This window comes from Phyllostomus discolor, chromosome 5, assembly GCF_004126475.2.
Source record: "Phyllostomus discolor isolate MPI-MPIP mPhyDis1 chromosome 5, mPhyDis1.pri.v3, whole genome shotgun sequence".
NCBI classification, from domain to species: domain Eukaryota; kingdom Metazoa; phylum Chordata; class Mammalia; order Chiroptera; family Phyllostomidae; genus Phyllostomus; species Phyllostomus discolor.
Genome location: NC_040907.2, coordinates 74973442 through 74992645, shown reverse-complemented (window position 1 = coordinate 74992645; position 19204 = coordinate 74973442). Strand labels below are relative to the sequence as shown.

The following is a 19204-nucleotide window of genomic DNA, read 5'->3' as shown; positions in this document are numbered from 1 at the left end:
AAAGGTACAGAAATGAGAGCACTCCCTCCAGCAATATATTTTCTTAAAAGTGGGGTTAAATCTAGTTTTTGTTGGGCTTGCATTGTTGTTGAAGGCAGCAGTTAATCAGCACTCTATGCTTACAGAATCATTAAAGTTTCAAGGGATTTCCCTATATTATCACATTCAGTTGGCATCTTTTCTCTCTGTTTGGCTGTTGACATCTCTCAGAAGGTTGCAGCACACATTTGGCTGACACACCAGGTGGGGGCAGGGGCTTCCTGGCTATTATATATATATGGCTGAGAAATGCAGGTTTTTCCGCCTATTTTTCTATTTCCTGCAAAGATGGGTGGATATTTCACTTTAACACATACTCTTGTCTCAAAATAGTAAAGGGCAGCAATTCAGTAATTTCTTCTCATACTTTGTGAAGTTGTCTGGAAAACTCTCGGGAGTCCCAGTGAAAAGCTTCTTAGAAAGAAGAAGGTGGCAAGATGGCTAGAAAATGTGAAGGTCATTCTGGAACTAGAGGGAGAAAATGGACATGAAATGTAACAGATGAGTTGTGATTAGCTCGTTATAGTGTTCAAAAATTATGTTTTTAAGTCTTCTCTTAACCCTCCCCCCCAACCCCACCTTGGATGAGTGAATGCCATTTTTACAATAAACAGTCCCTGAACAGAAGACATGAGAAAACATTATTTTTAGAGCCCTATTTTTTTTAAAATTGTAACTAAAAGTATAGGTCTACCTCTGGAACTTGACATTGGGCCCAACCCCGGATTCTGGTTCCAGGTGATGACTCGGGATCCTTTCTCATTCCTCTTCTCATCTGACACTTTGTGGGTGGGCGGCGGTGAAGTGAAAGAGGGAAGAAGGTGCAGAGGGGAAGTCCAAGTATGAAGAAAAGGAAAGATCTCTGTACTTTATCAGTATTTTTGTCCAAATCACCAAAAGAATTGTGATGTGTTTGAATTTAAGGAAATATTTAGGTTGAGCCATGTGAAATTGACAGCATTTCAATTGTACAAAAAAAGCAATTTTATGTAGTTTAACTGAATACAATTATTACATTTTTGCTAGAATTTCTACAGCTCCCCTGATTGGGCATATAGAGTAATTTAAAGAGACAGAGATGTTTTGGCATACAATTTTTTTTCACTTACTTTGTTAGAATATACATGTATTTTGGATTTCATTGTTATGTTTTTATAAAATCATAGTTATCACATCAAGTCTCATGGTAAAAGAGACTGAAAGGCAAGATGAGTGTGAGGATGGCTGAAGCCAGCGGAGTCTTGTCAGCTCATTCATCTGGGGGTGTGCATGGCTGACTGGGTTGGCTGTGAGGTACCAAAATTGCGTTTTTACCGTAGCAGACATCATGTTTGTTTTGAAAATAAGACATGAATGGGGAAAGATGAAAAACTATCCACATGAACATGATTTATTATGACCTTTTTTATGGTAGGTTGAACCTTGCTGAAAATTGTGAAGTTTGCTCAACCAGGCACTTCCCCTCCTATTTTTTGTAGGTCCATGAATACTGTAATAGTTTGGGCATAAAACAAATCCACTTAGTTAAGAAAAATTAAAAGTCTCTAAGAAGGCCTGGGAATAGTACAATGAGCAGGCCTTTGGTGGTGGTGGTGGTGGTAGTGAAGGTGGTGGCAGTGTCGGGGTGTGTGTGTGTGTGTGTGTTTCGTGCGGGAGATTTGTTCAGAATGAAAGAGACAGATGCTTCCTTCACTTGCTTGTTTCCTGGTTTTCAAAGCCTTTTTTTGTTGTTTTATTTTAAGATTGGGTGCCTTTTTGATTGGTCAGTGAAGGCATGGAGAGCCTGCAGGGGCACACGCCTGCCTCTGTAACTTGCCCTTCCTGGTACAACATCAAGTGGAAGTGCAGAGCACCGCAACTGCTTTGAGCAGAGCCCACTTCCCTCCACTCACAGAGAACATGAAGCAGTTATACCAACATCAGTCAAGGGAAACCCACAGGCTGAACACACACCGTTGAAGCAGGTGCATGAGTGAGCATTCTCCAACAGGCACACGTGATTAAATTGTACCTCGGCTTCTTGCCCACAGATGTCAGTTATGATGGCTGTTTGGGGCTGTGCACTCCTCACAGAGCCAGGACAAGCCCGTAGTAGTTATGGGACAGAGAAAGTGTAGCTCCTGGCATCTCAGCTGATTTACTGAGACTAGGGAAAACTGCAAGCTCTACTGTTTCTATGTATGTATATACATATGCATTGATAATATATCAAATACATGTATATGGATGTATGTATATGTGTAGGTGTGTACATGCATGCACACACACACATTTAAAGCAAAAGTCAAGTTGGCCATGAGGTAAAAAGAGAGAATATGAACATTTGAGACATTCTTAAATTCCTGGCAGTAAGATGAAGGTCCTAATTTAAAAACAACACACATCCCATCCTAAATTGAACCATTCTGATATACTTTAAACACGTATTAGTTCCCCAAGCTGGTCATATGTATTATTGGTTATGAGTATCCACTTTGAGCTGGTGTTTCAAAATGTTATGCATATTATTTATATTTTAATGTGTGGACAGTCTTTGTCTAAGCAGTGCAGAGTGAACAGCTCACCTTTAACCATCAAAACTAGCTTGAGAATAAATATAATATCTAGTGTTAGTATAGGTACAAGAAAAAAACATTCTACTTGGGGGCATTTTACGTATTATCTGGAGATTACTTTGCAATGCTGTTGACCCTTGATCAACGTGGGGGTTAGTGATACTGAACCCCCAACCCCCACACAAACAAAACCCACATATAACTTCTGACTCCCCTCAAAATTAATTGCTGATAGCTTACTGTTGATCAGAAGTTGTACCAATAAGAAAAACAGTCAATTAACACATATTTCGTTTGAGATATATATATATATATATATCATATACTGTATTCTTACAATAAATTAAGCTAGTGAAAAGAAAATGTTATTAAGAAAATCATAAGGAAGAAAAAATGCATTTACAGTATTTATTGAACAAAATCCACATGTCCGTGGAACCAAGCAGTTCAAACCCATATTGTTCCAGGATCAACTGTATACACAACCAAAAGCCATAAAATGTGCATGTTCATAGTTCTAGCAACACAGCTCCCAGGAATTTTCATCCTAAGCCTGTGATTGAACATGTGTAAAACATTTTACTACAAGAATGCTTTATCACAAACTTATTTTAATGTACTTTGTTATACATGTCTAAATGATTTTAGAGTAATCAAATAAATTATAGTAGAAATATGCAATAAAATACCAAATGAGGCATTAACACAATATTATAGAGTTTTGTATGATCCTATTTAAAAAATGTCTCCATTGCATGTATATATGAATGTGTAGGCATTGGAAATATTTGGAAGATTATATGTAAACAAACAAAAATTATGATCTCTAGGTTAAGAGTAATTAAATGTGTTTATTTTGCCTATCTGTCCTTAACAATTTTCTAGTATTTATTTGTATTGCCTGCATATTAAATACAGCAAAGGGCAGTCATAGAAATAGCATTTTAAGTGTAAAAATTATCTAGAAATATCTGTGAAGAGTAGGAAGGGAAAGAACTTTTCATTTTTTCTCTAGATGACTGTTTAGCAGGTGTCAAAGACTCCCGATTGATTAGTTCAATAGTATATGTATGTCTGTGTGTGCCAGGCACTGCACAAGGCTCTGTGGTGTTGCTGTGTGTTTTTCACATGGCAAATGGATGGGTCATTTCTATTTGATATGTTGATATAGGCGGCTTTACTAACAGAGGTAATATGGATATGAAAACTGTAATACAGACACGTAAACATTAAGAATAAACAGTAACTTTTTCCTTCATATTTTGGCCTATGTGTTTTATCTGCTCCATGCTCTCTCACATGGTTAAACTTTTCCTGCCATGTGGATTGTTGGCAACTTCAGATGTCTGGAGAGCCAAAAACAGATAGGAAAATCATTGGGAGAACCTGACACCATTCATGAAAACTTTAAAGAACACTAAAAAGCTTATCGGCGAGAGCTTTGAAAAATCTGACCTCTCCTTATTTTGTAGGTTTTTGGCTTTGAAACTCAATCTGGGCTTAATGTTCAGCAGGTGTCCTCTGGGGAGCTGGGAGAGGATTTGAAGGGTGGGAGATTAGTGTAATGAATTCAGTGTCCGTCCATCTGGAATGTTGAGACTGTGGTGGATATAAATAGGAGGTTTAGATTAGGGATGTCTGAGCAGAGGAGGATCAGGATTCAGGCAGACTGGGAGATACGCATCTAGAAGCTTAAATGCTTCTCTGAGTCACAAGAATCTACCCAAAGGGCAGTCTTCTGATGTCCAGTCTCGGTCTCATCACACTCATCCTGGAAGGGGAGCTTCTGTGTGGCCTCTCATACTGGTGTATGAAGTTAGAAATTAAAAATTCCAGCCTAAACCTCCCAGGGCTCAAAAATGAGAAGATTTTTCATGCTTTCAGTTATAAAAATAACGAGGATTCTTGAGAAGAAGGGTTTGTTTTGGATGACTACCAGTTTGCTAAATTGTGTATGTGCGTGTCTGGGGGAATAATTATGACTTCTTGAACTTGGTTCATTTCTTTCCCATTGGTAAAGAGAAGAAGTTAAACTTTGGGTTGGGTCCTGTTGTCCATTGTCCAATGAATCAGGAGAGTTAGCTCTGTCTGTTTACTCTACTGCAGTTTTTCTGTGATACTGTGGGAAAATGTGTCATATTCACTTCCTCTTTTTTCTTTATCTGTGTCTCCTACTAAAACAGATATGGTACCATTAACTAATTGCCTTGGGATAGTTTGAAGTATAAAGGGGTGGGGGTAGCTACTCCTGCGACAAGCCCAGAGTGATAAAATAAATCAATAATTCAAGGAATCACTTGCCCTTAAAAAAAAGGAAAAAAGAAGATTTGTACATAGAATAAGATTGAGAAAAACCCTGTCTTTAGGCAAGCTAATCTAATCACACACAGAAGGAAGCCTGCTGTCTTACTTGCTGGATCATTTCCACTTTACATTCTCACAGGGAACAATATATTAAGTACTGTATTTAGAAATATTTGTTGAATCCTACTGTCTGATTTTGGCAAATCCCAAGGAAGAAAAGAATCTTTCTTGGACTGCTTGAGTCTTTCTGAGAGGACACTGGTGTTTTCCCAGGGAGGCTGGCTTCCCATTGTGGGAAACGCTGGTGCGGGAGATAACACTGTTAGAATTTATATTTCAGGGGCATTTAGTTTTCTTCAGGTGTTTGAAGAGGCCACAGCTGATCTTATATCTCTCAGGATCTGAAGAAACCCAAAGTGTGTGCTAGTCTTTCCGTGTGCTGGTGTCATTTCCTTTCGAAGGGCACCCAAGCTCATAGCCCCTCATCCTGTTAAAGCAGCGGGCTGAGCTCATCAGCACTGAAATACCCAGCATCTGAAGGGAAGATGGGGGCAACTGAAGGAGAGGAGGCTATGGAGTAAAGTGTACATTGGCTAATGCCTTCTTCTCATATGGAATACTGACACCTTGACGTTTTGGCAGAATCTTAAGTTAATTTTGTATAAATGTGATCGTCACATGGCACTGTTTGAGTAACTGATATTTGTGATGAAAATACAGATGAAATATTTTTGGAAATAATGGTATTGTCCCTTTTTGTTAAAGTGTGCACTAAGATAAAAGTGCATTGCCATGAGGAAATAAATTCTTTTATTTTAACTTTCTGAGCATATATCTGGGTAAATTGTTTTCATAGATGCTGTTTAAGAGCTGACGTCACAGTCTAGTCCACTGGTTGCTTAAATGTGAAATAGACATATCTGACCAAATTCTTGTGCTCTTTTTTAGCTTGTAAGTTTGGGAAGCTATTTAATCTATGATTTTTATCTCTAGAAAGGAGATAAGAGCACCATACTCAGGGGGTTTTAAAAATAAACTTTACCGTAGAATAGTTTTAGTTTAGCAGAAAAGTTACAATGATGGAAAGAGTGTATTATACACCCGTCACCTGGTTTCCCTCATGGTTACCAAATTACCTTACTCTGGAATGTTTGTCTAAACTAAGGAGCTGACATTAGTTCTTTATTATTAACTAAACTCTAGAGTTTATTTGGATTTCGCTAGTTTGCCCCTCATGTTCTTTCTCTGTTCCAGGATTCTCGTTGTGGATACCACATGGCGTTTAGTTGTCATGTCTATTTAGACTCTTCTCATCTCTTTCTCAGACTTGTTTTTGAGGACTTTGACAGTTTTGAGGATTACTGGGTAGTATTTTATAGATGTCCCTCGTTTGGGATTGCTCTGATATTTTTCTCATGATTAGACTGGGTTATAGGTTTTTGAGAGGAAGGCCACAAAGTTGAATTACCATTCTCAACATGTCATATCAAGGATATATGCCAACCTCATGGCTTATCACCATTGCTGTTGACCTTGGCCATCTGGCTGAGGTCACGTTTCCCCACTGGAAAGTCACTCTCCCACCTCCCTCTGTTCATACTGTCCTCTTTGGAAGAAGGGACTAGGCACAGCTTCTAGGGTTGTTTTAAGGTTTAAATGAAATTCTGAAGCTCTTAACACAGAACCTGGTGGTTAGAAAACACTCATTAAATGTCAGTTAACTGCTCCTGTAGCTGTTGCTTTTGCACTCGTCCTCTTTAGTACTTAAAAGCCAGTAGCCTTTAGGGCTTCTTGTAGCTATAGAGTGCTTAGTCATTTACTGTTGATCAAAAAGTTTTTTAAAAATGAGTGCTCACAAACCTTAAGTGAGGTGACTGCACCTAAAACACATTATAGGATGGAGGTATGATCAAGCTTTACCACTGTGACGAGGTTGTGCTAAATCTGGGTCATCACCAACTGGTCCTAGTTCAAGGGATGGTGTCAGTCATTGAGGATGAGCGTGGAGGTGTGGGGATGAGGGGTCAGGAGGGCTGCCTACCTGGTCTTGGGCATGAAAAGAAGAAGGAAGATAATTTAGGAGCTAGCCTACATGCGGGCGAGATCTGTTTTTCCCTCTTGTTCAGGTTTGATAGCTTTTAGGTAGAATTTAGAGTTCTTAGAATAAATTGTCTCAGTAGTGCTCTATAAAATGAAGGCCTTGTTCTGTGACCTGAAATGCAGTTGTTGCTAGAGGAGTTCTCGGAGTCTAGATAATAGAGTTTGGAGTGCTGTGTAACCATGTCTGTTGGATAAATGAGAACAGCTGGTTTCTTGTACAGATACTGTTTGGCATGAATTTTTTATTTAAGTCTCTCCATGTATCTAGTAAACAGTAAGCAGTATTCTAACATTACTAAAAGCCTCCTAAGTCTCCTTCCAATAAATTTCCTTTACTCCTCCCATTTAAAAGTTCAGGGTGGGGGACAGGGCTAATGTACCAGATAAGGAATGCTAGGAAGTATTCCTGAGCTAGGAAAAATAAGGTTCCACTTCTATGTATTCTTTCTGATTTGACCTTCAGCTTCTCTCTTGATAACACATGTTTTGGACTGATTCTTAAGAAAGCAAGATTTATGCAGGCATTCTTTTGGTGTTCTGTGTGTACTAAGTAAAGAGACTTATTCATATCAAAATGGAATACTCTGAGCCTGAGTATTTAATGGTAAGAAAATTTGTACCTTCACTAATGGTAGGTATGTGATGAAGTATTGTTTTGGTTCTCTTTAAAGGACTAGCAAGGAAATTCTCTCCATAGATCCTTGTGAATTTCTGTCTTAACAGGCTTATTCAAGACTGAGCACTCCTTTCCTGCCCTGTAGAGAGCCCTGGAAGCACTTGAGGCACAAAGATGGTATCATTTGTTCACTTATTCTGTTGTCTTTGTTATTAACAGCAGAAAGAAAGTTTTTACTTAACCGACCCAGCTAACCCTAGGGTCTGGGAACTGTCACAGATACACTGTCCAGTCTCTGTTGTTTCATCAAGCTGAAATCAAGTTCCCTGTCCTAGGGGCTAGGAATATAAAGTGAGAGTAAGGTGGGATCTGTGGACCTCAAGAAACAAACACAGTGGCACCTCAGCACTCATTGTTAATTTGTTCCAGAATTCGTGACCTTGTCGAAACAGGTGAGCACAAAACAACAAAGCATTTTCTCTTGCGGGGCAGCGGCATGACTCTTATAGGTTCTAGCAAGTGCGATGAGTCCTGAGCAAGCACCCAGCACTGAAACATGTTTTTTTCTCATCAAAATGCAATGAGCACGGGCTTTGACGAGTTCTGAAGCTAATGAATACCGAGGTGTGACTGTAATAGACTTTATGGGCTCTAGAGGGTTTTTGTTCTTTAAAGCCTTTGTAAGATTCCTCTGGACACTAAGGATGATCACAAATGTATCAACTGCTCTCCTTGGCATCACACAGGACAGTCATACTTCCTTTCCCTCTGAGGTTAGGCATGAGCATGTTAGGTCTTGGCCCATGAAATGCGAGCAGAGGCCCACTTATGTTGCTTCCCAGATGAAGAGTTTAAGAGTCGCAGTGGAATTTGCTTTATTCCCTTCCTCCTACCTTAGTGGAAACACACACTGAGATGGAGCCTTCACAGTCTTATCTTGTAGAGGCCATGATGGAAAGACCGTCTTACCCAGGTTGAACACATAGTGTGAGCAAGAAGGAGGCTTTGGTGCTTACGAGTCATTAGGGTTGGTGGGGTGGTGCCGGTGATCTCTCTGCTGCCCATGAGCATGTCCTGACCAACGCAGTCAGCATTAGTATCTCTGCAGGGTTGGGGAGTTAAGGCCTAGAGGTTCGGGCCATGGAGGGGATATTCACAGTTGTGATGGGGGCAGGAAATCTGGTATACCATTACACAAAAACTGGGAGTACTTTTTTAGAGGTGTGACCTACATTTCAGTTACAGTTGCTTCATTTCTTCAGTGTGCACTGCATGTATGCTTTCCAACAAATATCTTTACATAATGGAAAATGATTCTAAAGAAGGAAAAATCAAAGTACACACACACATTAACTGTTAATTTACTCTCTGTACAGTCAAATGAGAGATTTTAATGCCAAACTACTGGTTGAGTGCCAGAAAGAACTTCTTGGGTGGACAAAATGCTTAATTTATACTTAGGGAATTTCCACTACTAAATCACAGAGCTTGTAAAGTTTGAAAAGAAGAGGAGGGTGTGGAAAAGAGGGGGAAAGGCCCAGGGATGTGGTGGACAATATTCCTTTTAATTTAAAGTCACCTGAAGGCTTCAGTTGCATAATAAAGTAATCCCCATATGGTTTCCGTTCTTTCAATGTTAGAACCTCAGAAATGCAATCTACTTTTAGCCTTGGCTTCTGCCTGCCTCTTTGTAAGGCTGAGAGTGCTTCCCGTCTGCTTGCTGGTAGGAATGTAAGCAAAGCTCTATTCTCTTGGGGATAGTTCCCAGGCTGTGCTTTCTACGTGGGCAAGTTGGCTCATTTGCAGGGAGGACCTACTCTTCCAGAGCACTGTGGACTCTGGGATAGACAGGGCCAGCCAGGGCCACCTCACTGAAGGTGACTTCATGTTTCATTAGTGAAGAGCCTTCTGACAGGCAGTTTTCTCAACCGCTTTTTGTTCTTCCCTCCCGTACAATTCTGCTTACAATAAATTTCTCCCAAAGTTAAAAAAAAATATTCATTTGGGTTTTGTTGTTTTCCCTTGAAGTTCTGAATTCTCAGAATCTTTAGGAGGGTGAATAGTAAATCCTGAAACTTGAATATGGAGTTATTTTCAATTACATGTATGTACTTTCATTACTAATATTTTCTCTTTTTCTTATCCTGGGTAACTTTACTTTCCTCCTGTGTTCATATGAGTTCCTGGCATACCTGGGAAGTTTATGGAAAACATTTTGAGAAACGGTTTCAGGGTATGATGCTGGACATCACTGTGACGGTGTATTCTGGGTTGTCTGCAACTACTCCTGTCTGACTTTGTAAACTCTTGCAGCAATCATTAAAATGCCATGAGATAACTTTGTTGTGGCTCAAAATAAGGACACCTAGGAAGTCAGAAAATAAGAACTGTGATGCTACTTCATAGTGATAATGTCACTATTCAACTTCTTTACCTGTTTGTCTGTGTAAAACATGAGATTAGTGGTGCTCACTTTCCACCGCTCATGGAGTTGCAAAATGATTTCTTCACACAAGGACAATCAAGATAATATGTATACAGTGGCCTGAATCTTTGGAAGAAAAGTCCTTCAAAAGTATTAGTAGATGGAAGCAGAGGAAGACCATTTTATATTGAAGAACAAAAGAGTTTGAAAAAAATGGGGTTTATCAGCTCTTTCAGCTGAGCAGACAGTACTGTGTGTTCCCTCCCCACCCACGCCAGCGTTTCGAGGAGGTCCCTCTGGCAGAGTCATCGCGTCAGTTTCTTCTTAATTTGAAGTGAGTGAGTGCACGATGAGCACGGGTGCACTCTGAGGACGCACACATGCCAAAAAGGGCCTTCGTGTTCCTCGGAAATCGCTGTGGGACATACTATTAGGATGAAAATGATCTTATCTGGACTGTAAATTAAATGCTACAGTTTGTCTTCTGCACAATGTGTCCCCAAATGGTATTTCATGTGTTTCTAGTAATGCCTTCTATCAATGAGACTAACATATTTCATGTGATTTTTTTCTTTTTGCTTGATTTTAATTGTCAATTACTAATAGGTTGTCAATTACTAATATAGTGACTTTGAATCAAATGTAAAACAGAAAATCAAGCACAATCCCAGAACCAATCCAAATTGACGTAACTGTCTCTGTGTCCTATAATTTTCTTCAATATAAATTTTAATGTGTGTATCACTCAAGAAACTGTATTTCTGATTGTTTTTGATAACTTTTCAATAGTATATTTAAAAATCTACTTCAAGAGATGGGGTTACTGGTACGGTATCTTTTTCCTTAGCTCTCTATATCTTTCTGCTCTCTAACATATATAAAATGTATATTTGTTTTCCTGTCAGTAAAGTTGTTAACAGTTCTATTCTGTATTATAAAATCTCCCTTGTTAAGTATGTAGGTTGATACTAAAAATTGAAAAGCAGTAACCAATGTTTATGTTATATGTATGCAAATGTTCATTATAGGGCCAATTAAGATGCTATGATTATATTCTCTTGCAATTTCATAACCCCCATGCCTCTCTATGAAAGGGGTCAACCCAATTTTATCAACTCATATAACATCCAGTTTGCTACAAAAGTGGCTTATAACCTTCTTTTATAATTTGTTAACTCTGAAATGTTTGATCTTTCTTTTTTCTCATTGGAAGAAGAAACATAAGCCTTTTAAAAAATTGCATTTTCTTTCTAGGTTCAGTGTGGTTTTCTTTCATTAATCTTTTGGGATCTCTTTAAATCCTGGTATTCTCAAATTTCATAATGATGTTTGGGTCTTATTAATTCTGAGTGGTACTTGGAATAATCTGAAAACTACATCTCCCATGGCCCTGGGGACTTTTCTTTTATTATTTTGATGTTTTTCTTAGTTTTTTTTTCTGTTCTTTCTTACTGGGCCTCCTGTCAGTCCGATAGTGGGCCCCTGACTTGAGCCTCTACATCGCTTGTCTTCCCTTTACATCTTTCATCTTTCTGTCCATGTCATAATGTTGTGACATTATGGGGGATTTCAATCCTACCTTCTAATGCTTAGTATTTCTTACCAATCAAAATTTTAATTTTTCAGAGCTCATTCTTTTATTTTGGAGGGGTGTGGTTTGAAATATATTAAACAATAGCATAAAGCACTAGCATTCTTCCAGGAATTCATTTATTATAAAAATTTACACTATAAAATCAGAATACCCTATGGGTATTTGAAGAGACATCTAGAATCCAAGAGACATCTAGAATTGCCATCCAGTTTCATTATCTAACCACTTATGAAAGCAATAGCAGTTGGCACTGGCCTTCTGATTTGAGTTTTTACCTTACTGTTAGAGAGCACTGAGCAGCAGCCAGAGAAGAAATGCAGTTGCTGCCCTCAAGGCATTTGAAGCCCAATTGAAAGAAAAGACTAAAGCAAAAGCTTTTTAAGAATAAAGAAAAGACAATTATGGAGTTTTAAGCCAGTTATTTTTGTTTTTTTAAATTAAGATGAACCCCTTTGTACACAAAATTTTTTCTGTATTTTGGATTTTTTATTTATTGAGAGATGCAGAAAAATCAAATTGTTGGATGAAGACTATTGCTTTTGATATGTGTGTTCATCTTCTGTTTATAGAACTATCCATCATCTATCATAAGATTAAATTTACCAAAATCTACCTAGCATTGGATGTTGTAATTTTTTAAATGCTGAGTAACATTGTGTGTGACAAGTGGTGTTTTATTATTTTAGCTTCAGTTATTTTATTAGTATTGTACTACCTTTATCACTCATTGACATTTTTGTATAAATCATAGTGTACCTATATGCAAAAGATTTTTTTCCTTCTCCTTTTCCTTCTTTCCCCTTCTTCCACCTCCTCTTCCTCCTCTTCCTCTTCCATGTCTTCGATCTTACTTCCCGATGGTATTGATATAAGAATATACCCAGTCAAATCTGTGTGTGAATATTTTCCATACATCTTCTGCTCAGCATTATGATGATGACATAGGATCATTTCCTGAAGAAGTAGTTGGATGTGTATTTTATACACTATTGGTCAGAGACAATAATTTATTAATACTATTAAGGCCGCCTATTCTTAGATGGCAGGAAATGTACATGTGGCTTTTTCGGAGTTAGGACTTGAATTAGAGAACAGAGGGCAGTTGTTTGTCCTCTTGAACTTTTTCCTCAACACTAATTTCCATGACTTGTTTAAAGGCTATTTTGATGTGAAATAGGAGAACCATGTTTTAGGACTTGGATTCTTAACCTGGCATCTGAGTGGCACTTAATTGAATCAGCTCATCATGGAGTTACTTCTGTTTTGAAAGCTCTCTACAAAAATATACAAAGTCTGTGCTCTGGTTTCTCTTCAAATCGTATAAATCTTTTGCCTTTTACAAAAATATACAAAGTCTGACAATTTCATTCAAAGAGAACAATAATTGGTTCTACTTACTATATCTAAGTTTCCATCCCTGAATTTGTTTTTTAGTTTAGAAATTTGGCTGTCAGTATATTTTTTGGCTCAGGAAAACTCAAGAAGAAATATTGTACCATTTAGAATTGGGCATTATGTTGGTCAGTTTCTCACCACTGAAAAGTTTTATTTCTTGGCAAACTGATTCTGAAAATATAAATGCATATTACTTGATAATTTTGAGTACAGCTATTCGACCAGGGTTTTTAGGGTGAGAAACTAGGCTGTAGCCAGTATAGGTAGTAGGACCACTACTCTGTTGCTGTTGATATTCCATATTATGCTGCCATACTTACATTTTTATCATGCGTAGTTTCACTCTTAAGAGGTAAAACAACTCTCTCTACATGGCCCAATAGAATTACTTTAAGCTTGTAGGTAATTAACCTTTACATCCTTTGCTTATGGTCAAAGTCCAAGGTGAGCACCCTCTGGCCAAAGGCATGTGGCACAGACAGTAAGAATCATGGAGAAACATTTAAATGAAGAAAAATAGAATTATTTGTTCAGGTACAATAGAAATGTGGAAAAATCTGTATCTATGTCTTTGGATTTCTTTGATTAAAGCAATCAATACAATATAAGACTTCAAAACTACAGGTAAACATGCTCCTGTACTTTATGTCACAGTATTTGTTAGATGATATTGATATATTGCCTGATTGCTTTTTTCCTCTGATTGGTGGCAATAAGAGTGATTTATCACTTCTCTTTTCAAGTGGGTTCAAATGATGGTAAGCAAATAAACCATTCAACAGAGAGTGGACCTCTCTGTCTGTCAGAAGCATATGTCTAAATATTAGCAATAGGAAGTGAAGAACAGGAAGGAAGATTGTGTAAGGATTGTTCTGGGAGCCTTCCTTACAGTCAGAACTGAATGAAGAGCTCATTTTCATGCCTGGCTCTCTGTCTGCCCCGTCAGCAGCACTGGTATCTGGATCTTTATCAGGTTACTGCTGCTGATGTCTACATTTTCATTTATCTTGGCTTCCATTTAGTTAAAAAGAAAGACAAATGGCTAAGGTGAGGCTAGGAATGCAGCTCAGCTGAGAATGGATGTCTCTTTATTAGTATATAAGTCTGTTACATCACCTATAATGTTTGTGCTGGGACAAAGTATTTTAATTTTACCAAGCCAGGGCCCTCAATTCTTAGTTTCCTAATTTTTCTAACTTTCTGTAATTTTTTTAAATTATAAAAATGACAGAAGCCCTGGGGTCTCATTTTTAGAAGTTGGTAACTTTCAAAGAGTCTGAAGTACAAAGCAAAAGAAGGAAAGGTAAGGTGTCTCTGAACTTCTCAGAAAGGGAAAGCTTCCACCAGCTCTTTTAATTGTTGCAGGGGCAAGGAGGGTATAAGGGAGCTAAAAGGTAATGGAAATAATACAGTTAAAAATTTAAAAATAAAAATGCAATGCTAAAAAATAAATTATGTATTGGAGTTCTATGAAATTCCTTATAGACAAAAACATTTGCTGAACCAAGTTTGAAGACCATTGATCTGGGCTATCATAAATTCTGAATCATCTTTCTTCCTCCATTTATCAGCATGGACAATTGTTTTGCTCCTGTTTGTACAACCAATTTCTGAAAAGCATTTCAACATTAATCATAGCTGGAGCTGGCTACTTTTCTCAGACTATCATGCTTTCTTTGTTACAAGTATTTTTGCTACTGGGTAGGTATATGGTTAAGTTGATGGACAGATGCATAGGGATAGGAAAGGAGGGAAGAGAAGAAAAGGATATATAGTTACTTCCATTGTCTATTACTCTATGTCAATGCATATATTTTAAATTATTTCATTTATATTTCTTACCACTTAGGGCAGGAATCACATCTTGCTACATTTTATTATACAATATGCAGTTTAAATAATAATGGACACCCAAGTCACTTTTTTACATAGATACGGGCCTTTGTAGATGCAAGGAATATAACAGTAAGAAAACACAAAAAGCCTGACCTTTTGGAGCTTCTTTCTAGTTGGAAGAAAAAGAGTAACACTGAAGCAAGATATGATAGGTCAGTGAATGATAATGCTGTACAGAAATAAAAAGCAGGAAGGGGAAGGAGGTGACTGACTATTTTATATCCAGTGATGTACGCGCACCACCTGAAGGAGGTGAGGGAGGGGACTTGATCCTTAGGTTCAGAACCTTTTAGGTGGGAGGAGGAGGCAGTAAGGGCAAAGGCTTGATGCCTGGATTTGTTTTGTACATTCTAGGAGCTGCAAGAACATCAAGTTGCTGATCGCTATTAGGTCATGGGAATGGGAGGGACTCTCGTTTTATTCTCCTGTATTCTGAGCAAGATTGAAAGCCATTAGAGAATTTTAAGCAGAGGAAAGACATCTAAATTAAAAGGCCCACTCTTATTTTAGGGTTGACCATAGACTTTTAAAAAATATAGTACAAATGCAGCCATGGACAATATGTAAACACATGGCCATGGCTGTGTTCCAGGAAAACTTTATTTAAAAAAACAGGTGGTGACAGGATTTGATTTGCATGCCATTGTTTGGCAATCTCTGAAATAGACCATTTGCTAAGTGGTTTTGAATAGTAGCTGGGAGGGGGGGATGATTGTGACTATATATTATCACTTAGCCCTATATCACACCCAACACCAGCTACCAACAATTGATGATTTTTATGCGCACCCCTTCTCTGTACAGCTCATTTGTTATCACCTCAAAGCTATGGATATAATTTAATACACGTTTGTTGATGATTTCAAAAGAGTCATCTACTAAAATCATAGCTGGCGGTACATAGGTTCTCTGCACAAAGGTTTCTCTGTCACTTTGAGGATTTCAATATCTGGGACAAGGACGGTTCTGTAGTAGTAGTTCCTTGTAGGAATTGTTCTGTGCCTGCTTGCTCTGAGGCCTTTCTTGGCCACTCTCTCTTCTGATTGGTTATCCCATTGATGTCCAGAAAAATGTGACCTGGACCTTTAATGCAAACCATCTCAAGAAGTTGAAAACTCTAGTATTCACATAAAAACACGAAGAAAAACAAGTTAAATGAACATGAATAATATTTTGTTTAAACCAGTGTGGCCAAAATATCATCACAGTTTGGACTAGTCATGTGCTGAACACTCCATGGCTGTATGTGGCTGGTGGCTGCCATATTGGGCAGTACTGGCACATAGGTAGGTATTGGAGAAGGTTCAGAATTTGGCCTGCCCAGAATCAACAACACGGATAACCTAACAATAATTTCTTTAAAGATTTTATTTATTTATTTTTAGAGAGGGAAGGGAGGGAGACAGAGAGAGAGAGAGAGAAACATCAATGTGCGATTGCTGGGGGTCATGGCCTGCAACCCAGGCATGTACCCTGACTGGGAATTGAACCTGCGACACTGGTTCGAAGCCTGCACTCAATCCACTGAGCTACACCAGCCAGGGTTCTAACAATAATTTTTAAGCTAATCTGTGAAATTAGTTTTACTTTCTTTTTGAGAGATTATAGATGTGGACCAGGTCTGAAATGCTGGGGTCCAAGTCCTTGTCTGCTGCCCTTGGGCTCGTCAGCAATGATTAACAGCAAAGCGTGATACAAGACAAGGAAGACTTCTACTATCCAGTGCATTTCTCTTTCCCTAAATGTTATTTTCCCATGTTAACTTTCTCATACGCTTATAGACAGCGGGTTATAAACATAAAAATAAACGTCCTAAGTAAAAGTCAACGTCCTTGGCCATCTCCCATCCCCACCCCTCACAGTTAAGCAGCTGACTCCAAGGTCATTTGGGTTGTATTTTTTCCTCATATGAGGGGACTCTTCTATGTGCTCTGTTAGTCATTTCAATGTGAAACCGAACTCAGAGGTAGAGACCGGTAAAGGCTGCCGTAAATACGGCTTAGTAATATTCATCCTGCACAATTTAAATATGTGTACATTTCCTGATCCCACCCTTGACAAAATTAGCTGGAATCTGCTTAAGAAACAAAGAGTTTTATACAAACTGCAGAAACACCCAAATTTTGCGGTTATTTTTAATGGATATGTGAGATCACAGAATTTGGGAGTTTGGGGAAACAGCAGAAAGGCTATAAATAAAAACCTACAGAAATGTTTGAAAACTCTGAGACAGTGGGAAGCTTGCAGCACCATGACCGGCTCCTCCCGTGGCCTGTGACACCAGGGAAGCAGCATCCTCCCTCGCTTTGCCCGAGACTGCCATCTTGGCTCTGTCAGCATGAGGGTTCCCATGTGATTGTGGGCATGGCCACAGTGCTGTTCACAAGGCTTCTCATAGAGAGCATTGGCTATCATAGTATCTGAGGAAGAAGGTAATGACAAGAGCTAGGGTTCAGTTTCTGCAACCGCATTTGCATTCTGCAAGGGTATATGTCCTGGGTATCTTTGAAGTGTGTACATGAACATTTCTATCTTGCTCAGTTTTTTTCAGGCAAAACCAGGCCATTGAGACATAGTACTGGGTGGAGATACTGAACTGAGCTTGTAAGTAGGAGTCAGCACATGTGAGTAGAGCTGCAAATCTGCATCAGATTTTGTGTTAAGCTTAAACATTCCTCCATGAAAACTATTCAGATGATTCCAGATGGACAACTGGTGGTTGGCAGCTTCATCATGACAATGCACCAGCTCATGCATCACGTGTAGAGTTTTTTGGTACAACATCAAATCACCCAGGTGACTCAGTCCCCCTACAGCCCAGATTTAGTATCCTGAGAATTCTGGCCTTCCCCAAGACTAAAATCACCTTTGAAAGGGAAGAGATTTTACACTGTAGTTGAGATTCAGGAAAATATGATGGGGCAGCTGATATCACCTGAGAGAACGGTGTGAGGTCCCAAGGTACCTACTTTGAAGGGGACTGAGGCATCACTGTCCTATGTACAATGTTTCTTGTGTCTTCTTTAATAAATATCTCTATTTTTCATATTGCACGGCTGGATACCTTCTGGACCTACCCTGTATATTAGCCATGAAAATAAGCTTTGGCCCACATGTCCAAGTCTCTAAGATAGCAAAACACAGAAGGTGAGATCTGGACCTCTGTCTTCTAGTAAATCCCGGTAAAAATGACATTGAGGCATTATTAGCTTAAAACTTAGTAGTTTCTAAACATAGATTTTTTTTGAAATATCAGGCTTACCTAAAGTAGAAGTCATCTATAGAAAAGAAGACAGCTTTGAGCTGCTCAAAAAGTATGTACTAAATAAATTAATAAAAGAATATATAATTGTGTGGCAGGGGGTTGCTCTAATGTGAAGTTTATAGTTAAGACTTGAATCTTGACTTAATTCTTGACTTAGCTTTTGAAGCCTTTCTGACACTTCTCATGGACACAGCCATCTGAGAGATGAGAAGCTCAGGCAGAGGAAAACACAGAAATCATCCTTGGTGCCCATCCTGAGCCAGCTCCTAACAGAGATGCCTGCATTCTCAATGTGGATCCTGCCTTCACTCACTGGTTTTTGTTTTTTATTTTCCTTTCTTTTTTGGGGGGGAGGAGTTAGTATTTCCAGTTTTTGAAATTCAGGTTTCCCTGAATAACTCATGACTTTGGTCAGCCCTCAGACCCTCACAGCCACTTGCTGTCTGGGCAGAAAGCCTTAGTGTGAGTCCTGCGCCCATAAAACTCGGCCCTGCTCTGCCTTCTTGGACTCTATTTTGAAACCAAATGTTGTACTAGTGTAATGTCTTATTCAGAATTCCATTTTCTAGAGATCTCCCTGGAGGTTTATGTGGGCTCATGGCTCCCCACCCACTTGACATTTTGCTCATTACATTATATGTTTCTCCCAAGGAACAAAAATATGCCTCTCCGTTTCTGACAGCATGGGAGCCGTTCTCTTGCTGTTGCTCTCCAGGAAAAATCTTATAATCTAACTAGACAAACCCTTGCTGAAAAATTAGACCAAATGGCATTTGTAAACTCCAAAGAAAGCATTTTTCTTTCGTGAAGCATTTCCTAGCTGGAAGTGTTGAAACTTTACATATACTGATACCAGTTAGGTTAATGGAAAAAATGAAAAGTTATAAACAGCTGGATACACTGTCAAAACTGAACCCTGTTAACCCAATTTTTCCCTAGCCCTGTGTGCTGAGAAATTTGCCGCATTTTTAATTCACATTTATGAGATGAATGAGAAAATAAGTGGATAAAGTTT

General features: G+C 38.7%; 1 long non-coding RNA gene across 3 annotated transcripts in view; it reads left to right on the top strand.

Moving 5' to 3' along the window:
• LOC118500703 overlaps positions 1 to 18512 on the top strand; it is a 347021-nt gene extending 328509 nt beyond the window's left edge. For all 3 annotated transcript variants that reach the window (XR_004903280.1, XR_004903281.1, XR_004903282.1), the window contains one exon: positions 18347 to 18512. This is a non-coding gene — a long non-coding RNA (uncharacterized LOC118500703). The remainder of the gene's footprint in view (positions 1 to 18346) is intronic.
• Positions 18513 to 19204: the final 692 nt, after the last annotated feature.